At 45.9% G+C, this 21,366-nt stretch overlaps 1 protein-coding gene across 1 annotated transcript in view; it reads right to left on the reverse strand.

Annotated features, from left to right (window-relative positions):
• LOC138448017 (proton channel OTOP2-like) overlaps window positions 1–21,366 on the reverse strand; it is a 272,950-nt gene that overhangs the window by 98,336 nt on the left and 153,248 nt on the right. The window lies entirely within an intron of this gene.

Here is a 21,366-nt window from a genome sequence, read left to right on the forward strand (position 1 = left end):
AGAATTGCTAGCAACCGGAATCCAGCAGGTAATCCAATCAGCAGTTTGAAGTCGGAAACGGCCCTCGCTCGGCCCTGCCGCCTCACACCAACCCTACCCCCTGCAAAAAACCCAATAGGGCCAGTTCATCGCCCAACCCAGCTCGCGCCCGAGTCCCGGATGGGTTCAGAAGGCTCGAGAGCACCTGAGCACTGCGACAGTGTTGTAGTCGCTGGGCACACCAGTTTGAGTTATGTTATTAGTTCTATTAGTTTCACAGTCTACGCATCATTAATGTTGATAAAATACAAGATGGTGGCAAGATATGACCCAAGAGTCCATGTTCCCGGGGCCCTCCGCCTGCAGTGCGCCACCGGTGGTTCGTTGCCCCACCAGGCCAAAAGGTTGGAACCCCATGCTGAAACCGAAACACCGACTCGATGGCGTCACAACTTGTTGTGATGACATGGAATGTGAGGGGAATGGGCTCGTACCTCAGAAGGAATCGCGTACAGTCCTACCTCAGGGGGAAGAAAGTTTCGATTGCAATATTACAAGAGACCCATCTCACGGAGGACGCTATGTCCGAATTAGCGGACCGATGGGAAGGGACTATGAGAGGGTCTCCATACTCCAAATATGCGAGAGGTGTGCTAATATGGGTGAACCCAAATGTGCCCTTCCAGCTACAAGGGTGGGATTCCGACAAGGAAGGAAGATACGTATCAATGTGGGGCACCATAGAACAGACCCCGATCTGCCTCACTAACACATACTTTCCACAGCATGGAATCCCGTCATACCTAAGCGCGTTGAGCGCCAAACTGGCACACCACCGAGGTCGAACCTTCATATGGGGGGAGACCTCAACTGCGTCATGGACACAAGTATGGACAGATCACGCCCTCCTCCCCAACCAAGCAATCCCGCGTCTAGCACTTTAACGGAAATACTCGACCAACTTAACCTGGGGGACATCTCGAGGGTACAACACCCAGCAGCTAGAATCTACTCACACTACTCAGCCCCACACAGCGTCCACACAAGAATTTACTATTTGTTTGTTGATAAGGAACAGACACCATTGGCTACATCCACAGAATACCTGGGGAGATCTATCTCCGACCACTCCCCGCTGGTCATGCAATGGCAACTAAGGGGACCCAAACCCCCGATCCCCATGTGGAGGATGCCCACCGCAGCATTAGAAGACCCAGAGTTCAGAGAGGACCTCGCCGAGAGGCTAGAGGAATACGTAGAAATCAACAAGGGATCGGTGTCCACCTGGACCACACTGTGGGAGGCCATGAAGGTGGTTACCAGGGGAGAAATCATATCAACAGCTGGAGGCACCCGTAGACAACTAAAGTCAACTCTTGAGGCACAGGAATCAGAGATCACACGCCTGGAATCCACCCCTGACATCTCCCCGGAGATTGAGGAGAACCTGAAAACAGCCCGTAAAAAATGTCGGGAATCATGGGACAGATTGGAGAAATTTGACTTTGCAACATACACCGCTAGATCCCACAGAGAGTCGGACAAACCGGGTAGATTGCTTGCTTGGTTCTGCAAGCGAGAACACCCCAACACCTACCAACGGAGATAAGGGATGAAGAAGGTGTATCACACAAGACGCAAATGGAGATCAATGAAGCTTTCGCCAAATTCTATTCCAAATTGTACGCCCATGAATCCCAGTTGCCCACCGCAGAATTAATAGAAACACTGGAGGAGATAGTCCTCCCCCAAATATCCAGAGAGCAGAGAGAGGAGCTGGACTTGGAAATTACTCCTGATGATGTGAAAGTGGCCATTAGGTCGCTCGCTAATGGCAAGGCCCCCGGCAGTGATGGCCTCCCGCCTGAGTTTTACAAAACGTATGAATCCATTCTCACCCCCATCCTGCACGAAGTTTACCAGGAAGCCTACACAAATGGTATCCTGCCCAACACCATGAAAGAGACCATAATCATCCCCATGCTTAAGCCGCACAAGTCACCCACCGATTGCGATTCCTACCGACCTTTGGCCATGCTAAATTATGACAGTAAGATTCTCACCTCTATACTGGCCAACAGACTCGCTAGAGTGGTAGGGTCCATAATCCATGAAGACCAAAATGGATTCGTCCCAGGACGCAACACTACAGCCAACCTAAGGAGGCTACAACACATCATGGCCGAAACCCACGACCGTGAAGAAGACCTGGCGATACTGTCACTCGACGCCATCAAGGCCTTCGACTCTATCTATTGGGAGTGGCTAGTGGAGGTTTTAAGGAGCTTCAGTTTTGGTGGGGGCTTCATCAGATGGATCCAGGTACTTTATAACTCGCCAATGGCCAGGGTTCAAACAGGCAGAATTGTCTCGGAAACCTGGGAAATACAAAGAGGCACGAGACAGGGGTGCCCACTCTCGCCCATGCTGTATATACTGGGACTGGAACCGATAGCCATATATTTCCGTCAACAGTTCTTTGATGCTGACATTAAGGTGGGCAATGTCTACAATATAATATCATTGTATGCGGACGATGTACTTCTATACTTGAGGAACCCCGAGGTCAACGCACCAACAGTACTGGGGGTGCTCGACAATTATGCGAAATACTCAGGAATACAATTCAGCAGACACAAATCCTCTGCATTCCCCCTAGCCAGACTATGGGGCATTACAGAAAACGACCTCCCGCCCATTGGGAAAAAGTGGCAACTCGACAAGTTCTGCTACCTAGGAATCAATTTGGGCCACACTCCACAACTCACGCACGAGCACAACACAGAAGTTGCGGTAACCAGCCTTTGGCGATCAATAAGATTTTGGTCTAAACTACCACTGTCAATGGTGGGCAGAGCGGCGATTGCTAAAATGATAATTCTTCCCCGATTCCTGTACTTCTTTGTCAACATTTGCCACTACGTCCGCCCGCCCTTCTTCAAGACACTAGAGGCCATTATTAAAGACTTTTTGTGGGGTCCCCGCAGGCACACACTGACACTGGTCACGCTGTCTCTCCCACATAAAGAAGGAGGAATAAAACTCCCAGATCTCCAGCTCTACTATTTGGCTGCCCAGCTCAGTCACGTCACGAAGTGGCTGTCAGACGAACCATCGGCCGAATTGGGACTACTGAGGCAATCTCCCACAAACTTAATTCCCAAAAAAATTCTATGGTACCCTCCTCGGCTACCCTCCGAAACCCCGCTGGTTGTTAGGCTAGGTAGGCAAATATGGGCCAGGACCAGTCACATAAGGCAAGTGAAACATCCATACTCTCCAGATAACCCCATAATGGTGGATGTGTGCAAAACGGAGGCGGACTCCCCACTCCCAGGAGATGGGAGGAAGCAGGTATATACACATGGGGAGACTTGTTCACAGAAGGGGAATTTAGGGACTTCGAGTCGCTACAAGACATTGAAGGACTACCCAAAGGCCAGTTTCTCTGGTACTATAGGATTAAACAGATTGCCAAGAAGCAGTGGAACAGCTGGCCAGAAGAACCCACCCCAGACCCGCTACTACAGGAAATGCATGACCTTTCGGATGGATGGAGACCGATTTCCAGACTTTACAACAAGCTTATCGACAAACCTAACCCCAAAGGACAGGCTCTGAAGGCGAGATGGGAAGCGGATCTTGAATCCCCACTTACCGATAAGGAATGGGAAAGAGCATTAATATACCCCAAGAAAGTGTTGCGGAATTCCAGATTCAGACAAATACAGCTGAATGTCCTCTACCGGACATATATGACTCCCCACAGGGTTGCTTCATTCAACAAGAAGGTATCCCCGGCATGCCCATGGTGTGGGAACGACAAGGCAGACATGATCCACATGTTCTGGACCTGCACTAAAGTGATGTCACTCTGGTCCAAAGCTAAACAATCCTGCCTAGAAGCTGGAATGGAAAGGTACGACTGGACACCCGGAGAATGCCTACTAGGAACATACCCTAGAGCAAGCAAACTCAAGCATGTGGTGAAACTGATGGACATCTCATGCATACTGGTCAAAAGAACCATAGCGATGGCCTGGAAGACTCCAGCAGGCCCCAGGCATGCACGGTGGTTGAACGAAATGGCGAGATGGACGACTGCTGAAACCAGGGCCTGGCAAGACGGAATCACAACCAGCGGAGAAGTCGTGAGCGGCACTCTGGACTCCTGGAAGGCCCTCCTGAGCGATATGCGCTTTAACGCAGACTACAAGCCTCACTGAAGAACCACAGCGTCCCACAGAAACTGATTCCTAACACCAACACAGTGAAGACATTAATCGAAACTGTCTCCCCTCACTTCCTGAAACACTAGAACTTTATTTTAATTTGTCACCTCATACCCATATGCAATGCCACATGTAGACTGTCGTTGTTTTTGTTGTTCTTATGTTATCTTTCTTTTCTTTATTTTTTCTTATTACCACAGTTGAAAGTTTGTATTGTTTTGTTATTTTTCAAAAACTAATAAAATAATTTATAAAAAAAAAGAAATGCCTTGAAAATAATGCACACTACATAATAAACTAGTATATCATAATAAACTGACCTTACACTATATACATTGTTATAGAAATATGTTGAAGAAACAGAGTATGACTTTAGCTTTATTTTCCCCATCCTGCATGAAAGATCACAGACTATAGCACCAGGCAAAGTAATGTGAGACATTACAATCTCACTTGGGTTTTAAAACCAGTCTTATTTCACACAGCATGCAGCATTATGCACCCATACCATTTCTCATCACCCCTTTCACATTTAATACGGGCTAAAGTCCCTACTAATAGCAGTGATCGAAGTGAGCGGTGTTCCACTCCTTTTATTTTTTTTTCTGTTTACCATTCCTTTACTTTTTACAACCATATTCACCATTCTATATAGCGGAATTATCCATTTGTCTCCTTGTGCAAGTATAAAGTTGTAATAGGAGCCTAAGTATTAACTTAGACTACTCGAATGCCCTATCAGCAAAACTTGTCACATGTTGCAATATGCTTCCACCTAACCTCTCCCCTGCCGAAACTATAGTTTGACTACCTTTTTTTTTGGAACACTTCTACCACTGACTAATAGTGCCCTCTTCCCCCCATCAGGGCCTAATTATTCCCTTTTTAATGCTATGTAATGCTAGTAGGACTGCTTCTGCCCCCTCATCCTCCAGTGCTAAATCCCACAGTCGTTGAGATTGGGAATCAGGGCCCTTATGTGTACTTCTGGTTCCTGAGCACCCCCTCCCCAACCGTCTTCAGTCTCTGCCCACTCTCAGCACCTGCCTTTGGGCGCACACTGGCTTGTGCTGTCTCACAGGCCTGCACTTATGTATTGGCAGAGGACACCCTTTTTTACCAAGTGATCTCTGCTAGTCACTTTACAGTTGCTTGCAAAAAACTACCTTGCTCTTCCCCTCTGTGGAACTCCCAAGACTTACCCCCCTCCCTCGTCCCTTCTCTCTCTCTGCACTTGCACGGTCTGAATACTCACAAGGCCTAGTAGGACTGCCTCTGTCTTTTCTCCTCATTGTTATTATATTTGCTTTTCGCTCCCATTTTCCCTTCCCGCTTTTCCCTGTGGGCACTTTGAACCACAATTCTTTGATGTATAAGCGCCTTACAAATGCACAATAAATTAAATAAATAAATGTTGACACAGAGGTGTAAATATGCTTTACAGACGCTTCTGCTGCCCTGCTGAGCTCCCGCTTGCACACAAAAGCGTGAGGAGAGCTGGAAAGGCTTTCATCAGGCTGGGGCATGAAGCAAACTCGGGGTGTGTGGCATACCGCAGAGGGTGTCTGCGCAGCGCCGGACAAAACCCATTAATGCGGGTTAGTCCTGCAAAATACGGGACAGTTGACCACGCAACCAGGGAGTCCAATGGGAGTGGGGAGGAGTAATGGAACGGAGAGGCCAGCCAGCACAGAGCAGATTGGAAGATTTGTGGTTGAGGTCAGGTGGAGCAATGGTGGAGCAAGAGGCCAGATGGAGGATGGACGATAGAGTGTAGTGCTGAGGACTGCAGCAGTGCTCTGAGAGAGCACATGTAAGATATTAGGGGTCATTACGAGTTTGGAGGCAGCCATGGCGCTATTAGCGCCATGGCTGTCTCCAAACCAGTGTCCGGGTAGTCAGAATGGGGACTTACGGGTCATTCCAACCTTGGAGGACCCGGTAAGTCCCCATTCTGAAAACCATTCCCCATTCCCATTCGAGCCCCCATAGGGCTCAATGGGAATGGGGAAGGAGCTAATAACGGGCCCTCAAATAGTGTCCGGCCTTAGCGAGACCCGCTAAGGGACCTCGGAATGCGGCGGTAGGGGGTTAATGGCACCGGCATCCTTACCAGTGCCATTAACCCCCTACTGCCGTACTCGTAATGAGGCCCATTGTGTGTAAGAGAGAGTGATACCAGTTGTGTGTAGTTTGGTAAGAGGGTGTAAAAGGTGAGTGAATGAGAGAAAGAGAGGTAGTGAGAGGTGGATTTAGAGAGGGTGTGAAAGTGAGTGTAATTGATTGAGAGTGCGGGACAGGAGGATGGTGATAACATGAAAGGCAGTAGTGGGAGCAATAGTGGGGATGCAGTGAAGGAGGAAGGTATTGGAGTGACATAGATGGAGAGAGTGGGACAAGATCAGGAGACAGACAAGTACGTAGGGGTTATTGAAGAAGAGAGGTGAGCAGACAGGGAGAGCAGATAGAGAGCAAATGGAGAAGGGACAGAAGAGAGATGCAGGTAGTGTGAGGTTGATGGAAGAGATGGGAGAGGAGAAGGAAAGAGGAATGGATAGGAGAGGTGGAACGGGTAGAAATGATAGGAGATGGAAGGACATACAGGTAGAGAGAGGGGGACAAGGAAGATCACTGAGGGAGCAGCGAGGAACTAGATATAGAGGGAGAAACAGAGGCGTAGAGAGAGAAAGAGAGAGACAGAGAGAGAGAGAGAGAGAGAGAAGGGTAAAGACTGCTGGAGAAACTATTGAAATCAGTCTGAGCACTAAAGGGAGAGGATCATTTAGAAATCCCTTGAGGGAGTTAGATGGAGAAAGCCACCGCCTTCCGGTTTTCCTAAGAGAATAGAGAAGACATAGAGAGTAGGGGCTACCTTGCTTTAGAATACATCAGGGACATCGTGGGGGTTAGTTACACCTGAGATAGGTTTAAGGGAGCCAATGTAGAGGTCAAGAGAGTCAAAGGGACTCACTTAGTCTCACTCATCACAGTCTCCCCAAAGCACGATAATCCAGACACATCTTTGACTGTGGATTATTGGGGCCATCTGTGAAACTGGGTAGAAGTCGCTGGGCGATTTCCTTACAAAGCTGTGTGCCGGCTTTATTCATCCGGTGTATGATGTCTGACCTTCCAAGGGAAAGGAGCGGTTGCCAGAGATCAGTATACGACCAAGATGTGTGCCCTGCCATTCCCCACATGGGGTCTCCGCAGCCAGGAATAAAGTCCCACACCCATTAACAGACATTTAAACTACAAATCTGATTTTCACAGAGCGGAGAACTGGAGGCTGGGATTCAACCCGAGACCTCATAGAAAAGATGATAAGACATACAAATAAACAACTAAAAATTGGCCCTGGTTTGAAAAAGACGGAAGGACCGTCGAAACACGTGTCATCACAGAGGGCATTGTCAATATATATAAAAGATTAACCAGACACTGAGAAAGAGGTCATTGTTCTTCTTTTTCGGTACACCTTGGGTGCATGAGTGATTTGGAGTGTAACTGCAAATACTAGTTGATACAATACATGCAAGAGCTCAATTCTGATGCAGAGTGTATTGGTGGGAAGGAAATCATGGGTGTTGATGCCCTGTCATGCAACCCGGTTGCACTGGCTTATTTGGATGCCATGGGAGGTGATGCTGGGAACGTGGTGAAGGAGCACATTTATACTGGTACATGTTGTGGGAGCCGGGTGTGATGGGAAGAGGCAGTAAGAAATTATTTGCATGCCAACTTGATTGAATTGTCACAATGAGTTGTGAATCAAAAAAGATGTCGATTTCGTAAGGATGCAGATAAGATTGAAATTCTGGAGCACTTATTTACTACATGTCCCTTCTGAAACAACATTTGTTACAATACATTTGGTCTTTTTTATATGACCCAAAACCAATGGCCTGGTATCGAATTTTTGAGGCATCCCTATACCCTATTATCAGTTGCTGCAGTGAAATTTGTACAAATGATTTTGAAAATTGTAGCAACATTACATTTACTAAAACAGCAGAGATTAGCAACATGTTATTTGAATCATGTATTGTGTGTAAGATTTGCAAAAGGTTTTTATTATTTACCGTAACACAATAAAATAAAATGCAAAATATGATAGGAGTTTTTCTTGCTATGGCTGAGTTGGACGATGCTCTTGCCAAAGGATTTGCTTTGCCACTTAGATAATTATTTGGTGTAGCCATTGATCTCTGATATGATGCCCTGTGGTTTGCAGATTTGTCTGATTATTGCATGTAACTACTTTCAGCCAGCTCAAATGAAACCTTGCCAAAGCCAAAAGTTCTGCCCATTCTTAAATTTAAAACCACAAATACAAGTATGGTTAGCCATGTAAAGCAATATCGTTATGTGGCTATCCCCTTTACTGATAGAGAGTTTTGAAATGTGCACAAGGCAAGACGTTTAAAACCTTGATAACAGTGCATAAGCTGCTGTGTATGGTTAACCCAAATAATGTGAATATCCTGGTGGAAGTTATGGGAAATCAAGGAAAAGAGGTTTCTTCAATGGTCAAGTAACTGCAAGGCTCTGGGACCTCCTCAGGCTCCCCCTTTCATATGGAGTGGGTATTTGAGGGTCTTTAAGAGGAACCTCCCTGCTCTGCTTGTTCTTGCTTATGTGCTTTAAAATTATACTGTGCTGTGTAATGTACTCTTTTAGTTCCTTGTGTGGGGGAGGTTGCCTGCTCTCCTGGGGTTATTACTTACCAGTGTTGACTTTTCCTTTCCTGGAATGTATACACCCGCTGCAATGTGTCTGGGCTCCAATCAACTCCTTTGAAGTTGTCTCTCACTGTTGAAGAACTTAGGGCCTCATTACACGGATGGCTATTAGCGCCATGGCTCATGCCGGTAAAATACCGGCACCGCCTTGGCGGAAAGGGGATTTACCGCCCCATTCCAAGGTTGGTGGGGCGGTAAATCCCCCTTCCGCCATTGCCCTTCCCCATTCCCATTTCTGCCCCATAGGGCTCTATGGGAATGGGGAAGGCGCTAATTACGGCACCGCAATTTTGCGGTGCCGTAATTAGCTCCGAGGTCCCTTAGCGGGTTGGTTTTTAACGCCTGCAAAAAGCAGGCGTTAAAGCACCAACCCGCTAAGGGACCTCGTAGTACGGCGGTGAGGGTTAACGGTCACCGTTGCCATTAACGGTGACCGTTAACCCTTACCGCCGTCCGTGTAATGAGGCCCTTAGTCTTTTGTCAGTGTTTATCGCTGTCTGGGTTCCTGCTGCTCATAAACTTAAGTGTATGTTGTGCCCCGCAGTGCACAACTACTGTGCAAGCAACCAACTTAATTTGTCTAAGGTGCAGCAAATGATTGTCAAAGGATAGCCCTTCTGTGTTGGTCCACGGCATGGACACAGAATCGGGTCACTTTGTTCGACTTACTGTCAGAGAACGTAAGGTTGACAGTGTAGGCTCTTTAGGTTTGTCCTCTACTTCCCCAGCCCTCTCTGGGGCCCTTCCCTCTTATGTAAAAGCAGAAAGGATTCCAAATGCTACCACATTTCAGGGATGTATATCTGTGATTATCGCCCCTAGAAGTGCCTCAGAAGTGCCTGTTTGAGCTTGGGAGAGTCTGGGAGAGTCAGAGAGCCGTGCCAGCAGCTACGCGATTTGATCTGCACTCGCCACGTGTTGCTGTGGCTCCGCCCTGATAACACAGCACACGTCCTATTAAAGACACGGGCATTAGCTCCTGCGCGCGTGCCCCGGAAGTGCCTCAGAAGTGCCTGTTTGAGCCCGGGAGAGTCTGGGAGAGTCGGAGAGCCATGCCAGCAGCTGCGCAATGTAATTTGCAGTTGACACCGTGTGTTTTCCTCTGGACTTGCTGTCACTACCCCTTGTGGCTTGGACTTGAATGGACTTATGTTGATAACATAACACTTTCAACGTAATAATTACTTCACTTTCGTTTTTCTTTATTCAAATACTAGTGTTTCCGTGGCTCCACCCTGATAACACAGCACACTTCCTATTAAAGGCACAGGAAGCCGCCCCCGGAAGTGCCGTAGAAGTGCCTGTTCGAGCCTGTTCGGCTCTGGGCAGCTCGACGGCTCCTGTATCTCTTCTCAATTTTAGTGGGGCATGCTCATGGAGTGCATGCCGTAAATGCCTTACTGTTCACACTTTATCGTGCCCATTATGTCGCACTGTACGACTCATTTGTAAGCGGTGTTAGGGAGAATACTCAGAAATGCACTAATTCCCTCCACCTTAGAGACCCCATCAATTTAGCTGTATTTTGAGGACTTGATTTTTTTAACCTGGAGAGAGTGAGACCCTTTTTCCCACTCTATCATGTATTTTATAATGATTTTGAACTCTGTTTCTTTTGGTTGTAGAATCTGACAAACTCCATAAGCATCATCTTTTACATTGTGTCACACAGCACCTTCAGTGCAGTGGCACAGTGAAGTCTTTCAGATTTCCCAAAGGTTTGAATACCTTCTCTGGGATAAACTACTGTTTCCCAGAGCAGTAAAGTGAAATTGACTTTACTTACATTTGTAACTTTCTAGACCCAGCACACACTATCTTACAGTAGGGTGCTGGAGGTGTTACCTAGTATCCACTTTGTCTAGCTTCTCGTGTAACATTTTTTATGTTACCCTTTCCTCACTGAATGGCTGGTGGCAGCAGTTTCATTTTAACTACCGTGGTGTGCATATACCACGGGCTGCGTTTGCAGCTGCAGCAAAGCACCAAAGGGTGCCATTTTTGTCAAAATGACATGGTCTTCTTTTTTTGCCATTTCTTTGTGGAAAGGTCCTTCTTGAGATTTACTCTGCGTGCCAAACCAGGTTTGGTCCATTGTTCACTTTGCCTTTGGTGGGATTCATGAGTGAAGCCTGCCTCTGTCTCCAGGGTGTCTGGGGTAGGCAGGAAATGAGGGAGGTGCCCGAAACTCTCTGTGCTTAGTCACCTCAGATACCCAAATGCACTCTGTGGTGATTGGCTGGCTGACTGTCCGGCAAGGACAGCCACCCTGCTGGGTGACTGACATCTAGGCTGGAATGCATGGGAGAGAACTGGCTTGGAAGGCAGAGTCGACCTCTGGACGAAGGAACCGAAGAAGAACTTGAAGAGGGCACCTGCTGCAACTTCTGGACCATTGGTTTGACCGGAGAAGCCCTGCTGCAGTGCCAAAATGCCAAGTTCGCATCAACACAGAAGCCCCTGCAAGGACAACTTCTCCCCTTGAGTTGGTGGGACCAATCAACTCCAAAGTAAGCCACCTGGACATACATCTTGGAGCTTTCCACAGAGTTGCTGCTGGAAACCGTATAGCCAGGGAGAGGAACACCAGATTGTGTGCTTTGCTTTGAAGCTGGCCTAGAGCTCTAGGAAGATCCTGCGGACTGCCAGGAAGCAGGACTGACCGAGCCTGAGCCCCCTCAATAGAGTGTGGGACCCCAGAAGCAAGGAAAATCATCTCGACAGCCAGGAACCGCGGTGTTGCTGTTTGCGGTAGACGCAAGGAGCTGAAACACTAAAAAGCCACTGAAAGTGAAGTTTGCCGGTTGCAAGTTTTGACCGTCCCAGTGCAGTGCAGGAGTCCCCCAACGTCCTCACTCTTGTCCCCACGACTGAGGCCGAGGTACAGTGAGATCTGCAGAGCTGCACAGGAACAGAAGTCATCTGCTGCATCTTTTCTTCATTTTTAAAGGTACTGTACAAAGTCTAAGAGAACTTACCTCTTTCTGTAGAGTTGCTTGCATCTTCTACTACTCAAAAGTCTAATCAGCTTGTGGCCCTACATTTGATTCTTCTTTTCTTCAAAGACTTCTAAACATTGTGCAAAGACTTCCTACTTACCTTCAAATAACTGCTTCAGCTTACATAGACTTTGGCCTATTGACTTTGGTTTAGCCTCTTCCACTGAATGACTCTTTTTGGAGAATCTGAAAGTATTTGCCTGCTAAAGAATATTTGTGGTCTCTTGTTTGTTCTAAATCATCTTTTCCTTTGACTTATTACTATATGATCCTAAATACAACAGTGATATATTAATGTCCCCAGCACCCTAGCAATTGAAGTCACCTGAGGGTGTAGGTAGTGTCTGTGGGCCATCCCAAAAGGGTATCTGCTGATTTATAGATATTAAGAGTGTGTATTTCATGAGGTCTATTTGAGTGTTACTGTTATATTGCTCCCTTCGGAAGAAGGCTTATTCTAACTGACTGATACATAAATTAATAGTTTATTCAAGAAACCTTGGGTTTAAGAGTTTATTTGAATACCTGTCACTGTGAATCTTTGTGTAACTCCCCTGCAGCTCACATTGACCCCTCTTGAGATAAGCCTGGCTGCTCAACACGCTACCAAAACTGTGTAGTACAAGCTCATACCAAAGGCTGTGTTTCCTATACGTGTAGTCAGAGTTGTTTGTAATGGTCCCAGAGGGAACTTCATACAAACTTTGCCTAAGAAGCGGTAAGGTGACGTATTACTTCAATAACACTTCTCTCTATTAGCAAATACTTCTTCATTATTTGTCATTACTCCTGATAAATTGTCCATTGTGTGGATTTAGCAGGTACACACCTGACTGGTACTACGCCTGCGGTTAATTATAAATGTTATGGAAGTATTTGTTACCTTTCCGCAGGGTGCATCATTTTGTTCAAGTGCCCGCTTATGTAGTTTGACACTTGCACGAATCAGACATGTGCATGTGTGGATCGTGTACAAAGAAAGGTTAAGCTTAGACACAGCAACTGGGCACTTGCGTGCTTGATTCTATGGGTGTGGCAGCCTGAAGGTGAACGTGCGTTGCTTTCTAGCTGGAAGCATATTTTCGCTTCAGTTGACCCCGGGGACATTTGAGGTCGATTGTTTACTTAGGTCTGACTGGTTGACAGGAGGAACAAAGACGCTGAAGGGTAGGTCTGCAATAGCACATCGAAAATTGGTGATTGTGGGACAAAGGCTCCATAGTGAAGCGTGGTTGCTGAGGAACAGCAGAGGGGTGTGATTACAAGGACAGAGTGTGTCGCTTCCATTATTGACGGTTCGCTAAAACCCCATAACTTAAATGGTGGGGTGTTTGCGCAGTGGATGGAAAATCCACGGGACTGTCGGATTGGTACCAAACAATAGTGAAGAAATGAATCAAATTGCGGGTATGAATGAAGGGGCTGGGGGGTTACCTGGTCCTGATAAAAGTCCTGTTGATGCATGCAGAGATGATGAAGCTAAAGAGGGTACGAATATTGGTAACATCGATGAGGCGATATCCTTGCAAACCGCAACAGTGTCTGCACAAGTGCATAATTATGAGGCAGCTACAAATACATGAACAAGTTATGCTCTCCATGAATTGAATGAGCTTTCTAATGAAGAGGGCATAGAGACTGATTACTCTTTTAGAAGTTGCAGATAACTCTGTGGAGAATTCGACGGATGAAGAGCAACATAAAAATCAAATCTCTGACTTCTCTATGATGGCCCCGCCGATACAGGCCGAGTTAGAGAAGAGAACTAGACTATCAATAGGACCCTCAATATTAGTCACCCAAAAAAAGGACGGAGGTGGTGAATGTGTTTTTGTTTAATAATAGGCACTTGAGCGCTCAACCTCAGCCAGTTCCTGATGCATTCTCACCAGCGGGAAGGGGATGCCTGCCTGTGGCTAGTTCCCCCCTCACTTTTTTCACATAATGCTAAATACATTTTTTACCTGCACCTTACAAACATGCATGGGCAAATGAAATCAGAGACGAGCCAGCATCAGCATAATGCAGTACATATGTCAGATGAGGCGAACGCAACTTCCCCTGTCCCTAATGATAACAGCTTAGTTGTCAATTACCCATTCCCAGTACTTACGCAAATTCCCAATCTGTTGGATAAAGGTCACGAAACCACACACATTGAAATTAGCCAAATGAAGCAGCCCCTGTCAGAGATACTGGGCAAACTTAACAAACTGGAAGTTTTCTTTTCCGCTTATGACACCTTAATAACATTGTCAGTAGCGACACAAAAGAATGTAAATACATGCTCCAAGTACAGTCAAACTCTGGAAGTATAGCCTCAAGCGTAATTTAAAATGCAATCTTATGCTGACATAGTTGCCGGCAATATGGCCGAACTGAAATCCAGATGTGAGAATGTAAATGAGCTTGCAGCCCCAAGTAGCAAACAATTGGACAAATCGAAGACTTACTAGGAAGACTAATGGCTGGGCAAGCTAACAGGGCACTACCCCGCCAATTGAAACTAATTTGGGAGAGCTTGTAGAAGCCTACCTTGGTGAAGACCTGAATAGTCCTTCTGCTCTCACTGATTTGATGGAAGTCGAAGCAAAAACTAATGGGGCGGTCCCAGAGTTGAGGGGGGTAGTCTAGACACTGAAAATGGAGGACGCCCTGATTTAGAATTATCGCGCAGAGAGAGGTGTCTTGCACTATGAGCGCAAAAAAAGAAAAGCCTTTAGGATGAAGAAGCAAGCAGAACAGGAGAAAAAAAAAGTAAAAATCAAGCTCCGAAAAAAACAAACCGAAACAGTACTAATGTAAAAGACATATGTAACATCTGCAGTGATGATGTACTGCTGGACCTAAACCAGCTTAATGAAGAATCGAAATCAAGAAGATGGGATGCCGTCTAACCCTAAACTTGTTGTCCAAATGGATAGTAAAAATAGTATAAAAAAGGTAATTAAACAAAACGACAGTACTCGGGGGTCAACTAATGGGAATACTGATTACTTATCCAGGCCTGGTGTACGTACGATTAACCCTGAAAATCAGAGACAAACTAGCTTATCCTATTTCTACCCAATAATTGGCAGAAAGAAATGTCGAGGAGTCTTGCCAGCTAGCCTTAATCTCGACACATAAATACCAATGGTGGAAATAAACAGGGATTCGAAATTAGTATGCATAAAGACAGGAGCTGGAATGGGTCCAGACAAAGAAAGTAGTATCAATGAAATGAATCCTGGCCTGGCAGCAGAACCAAAAGTGAACCATCGGCCTGGTATTCAAATGGAAGATTTGATGGTTGAGTCAGCAAAGACAAAACAGGGCCCAATACAGGGACAGCAAGTTTAGATGAAACAGGGGGAGTGCAAGCGGAGACAGGGGCAAATTAATTACCATCATGTACAGTATGAATATATGTGTATTGGCCTATGCCAAGCTGCTTATAAGCCACTTGCAAGGAAATTTGCGTTGCAAGTTCTTGACCTTAGATCAGTGTAAGCGGCCATTTTAGATCTATCCGCCATTTTAGGTTCTCGCTCCTAAAGTCACCCTGTATTCTAAGATGGTGGACAATGTCATTCCGAATGCAACATGGCCGTCTTGACCTCTGTGTATAAACTAATGTATAACTTGCCTGCAGGCTACAAGTTGGGGTCATGAACTGAGACCATGTCCTTCGTTGACTTGTGTGTATGTGTGTAGAGGATTACTTGTGCCAATTAAGCTAATCCGCGAGCATATGTTAAGAACAATGTATCCAAATACTGAACTGAGAACACTTGTTTAAACTACATTGTAGAGATGTTTGAGAAGGTCTTTATAAGAAATCCTAAAGTACACTGTTGCCAGTAAGGCTTGTTGGCAAATGTATTAAAGGCAAACCCTAAGTGTACAGATGTGTGAAGCCGGCACAAACCCTAGATCCGTAATACATTAACTATTATTAACTGGGAAATGGGTTGAGCATCATGTTTTCGAAGGTATATAAAGTGTGACTTTTCTAATGTACAGTCACACTCACTGAGCATACTGAACCATGCTGGAGTTCGCTGTACTGAGGGCCGATAGCTATCTGTTGTTTTGTCCTTTGAAACTGTTCAGTATAAAATAAAGATCTTTGTATGTTCCTTTGTAACCCGTGTTCGGTGTATTTCCTTTTGGGGTACTCAGCCTTGATATTTTCTCTTTGTTTTCACAGTTGGCGCCCGAGTAGGGACCCTCAAGATTGATGCCGGATTGTCGAAGGTTGACACACGCTATCGGACCGGGATCAGACGGAGTGACAAAATAAAGGGGCCCCTTTCTGAAAGAGAGGCGACACCTCAGCAACGCTGCACGACCTGATCCCTGGACGATTAGCTTGTGGTCTGAGACGGCATCTTGACGATTGTCCACTTACCGAGGCAGGCAGATTTGCCGAAATCACCAAACACGAGGTAAGATTACCTTTGTACATCTCAACCTTCGGGACACTTGTCCCGAAGGTTGAGATTGCGGCCGATGCTGCAGCAGGTACGGTTGCTGTGAACATTCCTGCACATTATGTATCGCAGTTTGTTCAAGTCCCGTTCTCAAGACAGGAAGTGAATACCATTAGACAATCTATTCCTGACATTAGGAAAAATCCGACAGGATTCTATAAAGAAATAGAGTCTGTCTTGCAGTCCTCAGTATTCTCCTTGGGTGATATTGATCTGTTATTTCCTGTACTCCTGCCCGTAGATTTGTGGAAACAGGTTAGGACTATAGACGACGTACCAGGGTTGGGAGATACATGGGCTAACATAATTAGACTCGATGGAGAAAGGCCAGCTGGTGAAAGACCGCCTCAGGTGATATTAACTTTACCTAATAGAATCATTGTGAAATTGAAAACTATTATTCCTGAAAAGAGAATTATTTGGGATAAGCTTACAGCCTGTGTCCAAGGGAAGTCTGAGGGTGCTACCGAGTTCTTTAATCAGTTTGAACAGGTATTCTCGGATTTCAGTGGACAAGACTTAGGCACAGAGTCTGGAAAAAGATCATGTGTGCACAAATTTGTGCGTGGATTGCTGCCTGACATCCAGTCACAAATGAGAGTGCTTGGCAGGCGAAGTCCCAATCAGAAGTACTGCACATGGCTCAGTACTATGAGAATCGTGTCAATAATGAAAAGGAAAGAGTCGAGAAGAGAAAAGGTGATTTGAAGACTAAAGCATTATTACAGCAAATTGTTAGAGGCCCTAGAGGAGGTAGTTCGCAGATTAGAGGTCAGTATGTTCCACAAGGGAATGTGCCCTTGGGTCCTGTGAACATTAACCAGTGTGCCTATTGTCGGCAAGAGGGTAATTGGCGTGCACAATGCCCCGTCCTTCGACAACGGTCGAATAACACATTTGGAAATATGGGTAGCCGATCCAGAGGTCGCCCAGGTGTAGGGGGCCCTGGTAGAGGTCAGTTTGCACCAGATCCTCGGCAACCTTTTTCACAGGATAATCAGACTCCAAGTGTGGATACTAGAAACACATTTGATCATCCTTCTGCTGCATATCTCTCTGAAGACCTTCCCTTTGATGGCATTCTGTTTCGTTAGGATTGCCCTAAGCAGGGTTTGGAACCAACGCCTATTCCCGTTAATCAGAAAGGTCCCTATGTTGAGATGATAGTGGGAAATAGGAAACATCTATTCTTGATAGATACAGGGGCACAGAAGTGTTCCATTGACCATTCTCAGGTTCCAAACATTCCACTGTCAGGGCAAATCAATGTTTCTGTAGGGTTTTCTGGCACACCAGTTGTTTGCCCAGTTTCTTCGCCGGTACCTATTTCTTTGGGTCCCTTCACGGACCACTGTCCATTCCTTTTGACTTCGAATTGTGGAAAGAATTTGCTGGGGTTGAATCTGTTGAAAGAATTAAATGCGGTAATTCATTGTTCTTCTGATGGAGTGCATTTGATGATTTCTCCACAGCAACATTCTGTCTCTCAATTATTAATCAGACCTTTGCCGCCAGAATTCAGTGATGTACCAGAATGTCTATGGGCAATTGACGACAATGATGTCAGTGTTTTACAGATTGAGCGTGTTAAAATAGTCTTGAAACATGGGATAAAGCTGCCACGCATTCCACAATATAAGATTTCAGTTGAGGGCGGACAAGCTTTGAAATGCATTGTTTCCGATTTTGTGCATCGAGGGGTGATTGAGGAAATTGCAGGTAGCAATAGTCCAATTTTGCCCGTGTACAAAAAAAGCGATAATGCAATTCCATTTTGTTTCATAATTGATCTACGTGCCATTAATAAGGTCGTCGCTCCTCAATTTCCAATTGTGCCTGATGTGACGACAATATTAACTATGATTCCGGCTACACCGACTTACTTTAGTGCTGTGGATCTGAAGAATGCTTTCTTTAGTATTCCTATACACAAGGACAGTAGATACTTGTTCATGTTCACCTTAGGGGGACACTCATTCACCTTTACCCGTGCACCTCAAGGTTACACGGAAAGCCCTAGCATCTACAGTAGGGCTTTGAAAGAACAGCTTGATACTCTTGAGTTGCCCTCTACTTGTACATTGCTTCATTATGTTGATGACTTGCTTTTAGCTGCTGACTCAGAGAGCGCTTGTAAGGAGGGCACTGTCTTGTTGCTTATACATCTGGCTAAACATGGTCACAAAGCTTCGCTTAAAAAGTTTCAATATTGTTGTCATGAGGCCGCCTATTTAGGCTATCTCCTGTCAAAGGAGGGAAGAAGATTGACACCTGAAAGGATAAAACTAATTTCTGGCATGTCTGTCCCAAATACACAGAAGGAAGTTAGAGCCTTGATATTTATAGCCTTACTGTAGGTTGTGGATGCCAAACTTCTCACTAGTGATTAAGCCGATCTTGGCTTTGACGAAGAAGGCATTTCTTCGCCATTGCCATGGAACGCGGAACACCAGCAATCATTTGATCTGCTCAAGACTGCATTATGCTCGGCACCAGTTTTGGGCACACCAAACTATGAAAAGGCCTTTGTGTTGTTTGTGCATGGATGTGATGGATGTGCTTTGGCTGTATGAACACAGGAACATGGCGGGAAGAATAGGCCATGTGGTTACTTTTCTTCCTCCCTTGATCCTGTAGCATGCGCTTTGCCAACATGTTTGCAAGCTGTCGCTGCTGCGTCTGTAAAACAGAGTGAGGGAATGGTCCTAGGCCATGATCTAATCCTGATGGTGCCTCACTCTGTAGATGTTCTACTGACCAGAACTCAAACGCAACACCTCACTCACGCACGGTTGACGAGATATCAATTGATCTTGTTCACTCCCCACATAAAAATCAAGAGGTGTTGTATTTTTAATCTGGCTGAACTCTTACCTTTCCTGCAAGGAAAGGTAAGGAAAGCAAGGCTCCTGCTTCAACCTCCCAGATGGTACATCCACAGCTGCTTATGCAATCACTACATTAAACACGGTCGTGGAAACCAAGAGAATCACGCATAACTCAGCGCAGGCCGCAGAGATTATAGCATTGACCCGAGCTTGTGAACTTTCCGAAGGGTTTACAGTAAACATATATACTGATAGTCAGTATGCCTTTGGGGTGGTTCACAACTTTGGTAGACTTTGGTCAGAAAGATGGTTCTTAACCTCACATGGTACAAAGATTCAGCATGGCTCCCTAATAGTACAACTGCTCCCAGCGCTTGCGCTCCCTACTCAGTTAGCTGTCGTGAAATGTGCAGCACATCGAAAGATTATAGATCATATAGGAAAAGGGAATGCTTTCGCTGATCAGATAGCTAAACAGACTGCCACCAATCTCTTTACGGATATGTATATTTCAAGGAGGACTGTAAATGTCTATGCAATGGATGAGGGTGTTGAATCCGTAAGGGATATCCAAGCCAATACCACATTAGAAGAATCCAAGAGGTCGGCTGAAGGCTTGGGGAAACTTGATGATGATGGGTGCTGGGTGGACAAAGTTGAAGGAAAATGGCTACTTCCTGATGCATATGTAATGATGATGGTCGTCATGGCTCCTGGCCCTACACATATATGTGCCCAGAAGGTTACAAATATGTTGGAGAAAGTTTGGGCGAATGACAAAATCTCTAAAATAGCTCAGCGCTATGTTCAAGATTGCATGATCTGTCTACAGCACAATGTGGGGAAGGGAACATCAACTCTGAGGGGTAAGTTTTGGGCCACCTTCTGTCCCCTTTGAGGTCATCCACTTTGATTTTGTTGAAATGGAACGGTGTAATAATTTGAAATAGGTGTTAGCTGTCTTCTGTGCTTTCAGCAAATGGGTCGAAGCTTTCTCTGTCAAAGATGCTACAGCCATGACTACTGCAAAAACGTTAAATGAATATTTCCCCAGGTTCGGGCTGCTGTAATCCTGCAGATATGTGCGGCATTGCAGATCGAGAAACGGTTCCATTCGGCCAGACACGCTCAGAGTGCCGGACTAGTAGAAAGACACAACGGTATCATCAAGAACAAGCTCGCTAAGACGTGTGCCGGTACCAAACTAAAATGGCCGGACGCCTTACCGATCATGTTACTAGCTATGCGTACAACCCCTCAAACTAAGACTGGGCCCTCTCCATTTGAGGTGGTCATGGGGAAACCTGCGAATATCTGGAACCTTCCGAAATGTCAATCTTTAAAGAATGTTGAAAATGTACTTCTTTCAGATTACTGAAGCCAGTTGAGTAAAAATCTGTATTTGATTTATCACCAGGTGCGAGAGGCTTTACCTGTACGATACGAGGGTCCAGGTCAGAGCATCCGGCCTGGAGATTGGGTATTAACCAAGGCCTTTGAGCGTTCTTTTTGCCTTGCCCCCTGGTGGCAGGGCCCATTCGAGGTCCTGCTGGTCACACAGACGGCGGTGCGTGTCGCAGGCAGAAAGAACTGGATCCACGCGATGCATGTCAAGAGACTTCCTCATCCAGTGCCATACGATACAGAAGAAAAAGAACCCCCTGCTAACACTGCACCCAACGATCTCGAACCAGTAAATAGCGTTGAGAGTGTATCGGTGATTCTCTTTGAGCCCGTGAGGCCTGGGGAACCCGCCATCTTGTCTCCACACTCTCCAAAAGTTTAGTTTCTGGAAACTGTTTTCCGGATCTTGCATCTTCACTTGCTCTAGATACGCTGCTTCCAACGGGAAGTGACGACACATTGTTCTCGGATCAATCAGTACCAGGGACAACAAGGTACAATTTGCGTCCAAGAAAATAGACTTACGGCACGGTTCGGCTGTGCATTTGGAGAAGGAAAAGAATCATCAAGGGCTTGCTTTGGGGTTTCCGTTTGAAGAGTGCAATGCCTGCAACTGCTACCGCTCGTACTGGACTGATAAATGATCGTGTGACTGGCCGGGAAAATTGACAAATCATTTGGGCCCCGAAAACGTATTGCTGTCTTTT

This window comes from Ambystoma mexicanum, chromosome 3q, assembly GCF_040938575.1.
Source record: "Ambystoma mexicanum isolate Mex_15411 chromosome 3q, UKY_AmexF1_1, whole genome shotgun sequence".
NCBI classification, from domain to species: Eukaryota; Metazoa; Chordata; class Amphibia; order Caudata; family Ambystomatidae; genus Ambystoma; species Ambystoma mexicanum.